At 37.6% G+C, this 2,960-nt stretch overlaps 1 protein-coding gene across 1 annotated transcript in view; it reads left to right on the forward strand.

Annotated features, from left to right (window-relative positions):
• Smp_125320 (MEG-9) overlaps positions 1-2,960 on the forward strand; it is a gene marked incomplete at its 3' end in the record, with an annotated part of 12,843 nt that overhangs the window by 5,651 nt on the left and 4,232 nt on the right. The gene's annotated exons all lie outside the window — the stretch shown is intronic.

Raw genomic sequence — 2,960 nt, forward strand, 5'->3', positions numbered from 1 at the left:
GAAGCTAGACCACCAGGGAAAACCTGGAAGCACTTGACAGCTGTTTCGTTCTATTATGGTACTCCTCAGCAGTGCGCATCCACGACCTCGCCTCGCAAGATTCGAACCCAGGACCTACCAGTCTCACGCTTAGCAATTAACCGATAAACCACTGAGCCGGCGTCCAACGGTGTTAATGTCTAACTTCAACCAATCCACGATGTTTTTTGAGCAGCCGTTCACCAATTGTCTTCAGTGAGTTGATATCTTTACAACAGACCTGGTTGAACTCCACTGGTCACTGGTCCAGTACTTCCAGGTTTTCCCTGGTGGTCTAGCTTCAATTGACTCACACTTTCAACTATGAAAATACTAAATCTCCACAAAAAACCCCTTCTGATAACATTATTATGTAACAGTTTTTAAATATAAATAAGTGATTGTATAGGCAAATGAATGAGAAACAATGTTTACATTGAATGGATAGCTACATTTGATTGATTATGTAGTAAAATTTAAACAGAAATTGTTATATCGAGTGAGTGCGTGAGTACGTGCCCTGTCTAATATATGACGTTATGAGAATGCCAATTACAGAGTAGTGAATTATCGATCAGAGCAATGATACACAAAAGCCGTATGAGCAGTCTTGAGTACTTATCAGTCCTGCTTTCTACCTAGCTAGCCAGTTAAGTCCGGAACATCAATAACAGCCTCTGCAATATGAATAATTATTCTCAAACATACTGTAGTTTATATACCAAACAAACTGACAACATCGAACCATAAAATAGAAAATAACATTTGTACAAGATTTGGCCAAATTTGGCTGTGAATAGGGGGGAACAGTAATTAATGGACTAAGGATAACTCAAGAATGGTAAATCGTATAATAATAGTCTATAGGTCAAAATAAAGCTTATGATAAGGGGGACACGAATATGAATAGTTTAGCTACTTAACAATTATACAATAGGTAATATATATATCACATTGGTTCATACATAGTCCTCAAGAGTTACCACCCATAAATCTTTACGGGATATAACAGAAATGTATATAGAGGGTGTGTATTGTTTATATGAACCAATGATTCCTTTGTACTTGATGACTACTTGATTTCGTATTCCCAATACAATACATTTATTCGTGTTCATCTAGTACTTCCTGATTAAATTGCGTTATTTCTGGGATTCCTAGTTTGTACTAAAATTGAAATACTCCTAATTATCACAGAGTGGATTTTCACGTAAACAGTTACCAATCACATATGAAAATGGGGTAGGATTTCGATCTCCAAGTTCTCTGTTCGTAGTTGATATACTATACTGTAGAATTTTAAATATAAATACCCCCTTCAATTAAAACTGCTAAATTTGTTAACTGATTTACCATATGAGGGTTGTTTGTGGAGATTAAGTATTTTCATAGTTGAAAGAGTGAGTCAATTGAAGCTAGACCACCATGGAAAACCCGGAAGCACTGGACGACCGTTTCGTCCTATTGTGGGACACCTCAACAGCGTGCATCCACGATCCCGCCTCACGAGATTCGGACTCAGGACCTACCAGTCACGCGCCAGAGCACTTAACCGATAGACCACTGAGCCAGCATCCGACGGTGTTAATGTCTAATTTCAACCAATCCACAAAGTTGAGCAACCATTTCACCCATGTCTTCAGTGAGTTGATATCTCCCATATGATTATTGGGATAATAAACTTAATGTTACTATATGTTATACTGAATAGTATTACTAAACAGAAATCCAACACGAAGATTAGTACACATAGAGTGAAGTTAATTACTTATATACACATCATGACATTGAAATGATTAGTAACATAGTATTTCAGATTATTTACTTAGAACATTTATCTCTTAGGTATTATTAAGCTTTTTGTTTAGAAGCAAAGATGGATGGTGGCTAGCAGTGGAATCTACGATGTGTGTTTCGCTCTATTTAGGGAGGCTCAGTGGTCTATCGGTTAAGTGCTCGCGCTCGAGACTGGCAGATCCTGAGTTCCAATCTCGTGAGGCGGGATCGTGGATGTGCACTGCTGAGGAATTCCACAATAGGACGAAACGGCCGTCCAGTATTTCCAGGTTTTCCATGGTTGTCTAACTTCAATTGACTCATGATTTCAACCATAAAATTACTGAAATCTATACAAAACCCATTCTGATCAACACAAAATGAATTTAAACTTCATTCCATTGCACAAGCTAGTGGTTATCAGGATTTAGTATCTAAGAGAATAATGAGATGGTGTTTGAAGCAAACGATACTGGATTCAAGTTCTGGAGTGAACATCAACTCTGAGACGTGGCAGGTATATCCAGCTTAGGAGTCCCAAATAGGATGAAACACGCGTCCTGTATTCCGCTGCTAGCCATCATCCATTTTGGCTTATAATGCTTGTGACTTAAAGTAATATGAACGTAATCCGCATAGGATGAACATATTCCAATAAAAGACCGATAAACTGAAATCCTAAACATCAATGAGATGATTACAATACACAATACAAAATGTATTTTTGTTTACATATTTAAAAAGGATCATCATAACCATAGTAGCTTAATTTATCAAGAGTTGGAATATTCAAATTTCTCATAATATTCCATTTTGTTTTATTGAATAAACATTATTTATAACCCCATTAGAGGGCGCAGATCGGCAAAGCAAGAGCAGGATATTTACAACTGAAGAACATCCCGGAACTCAAAACAATTGTCAACCAACACCAAGATCAGAATTTTCAATATAAATGTCAAGACAGAAGAGACGTGGAGAACTACGAAAGACATCATCCAGAAGATACAAGTGTTTATTAACAGTTGTCTACGCAAGATACTTCGGATCCGTTGACCAGACACTATCAACAACATTCTACTGTGGGAGAGAACAAACCAGATTCCAGTGGAGGGAGAAATTAGGAAGAAGCACTGGAAGTGGATTGGGCACACTTTGAGGAAATC

This window comes from Schistosoma mansoni, chromosome 1 (genome assembly GCF_000237925.1).
Source record: "Schistosoma mansoni strain Puerto Rico chromosome 1, complete genome".
NCBI classification, from domain to species: Eukaryota; Metazoa; Platyhelminthes; class Trematoda; order Strigeidida; family Schistosomatidae; genus Schistosoma; species Schistosoma mansoni.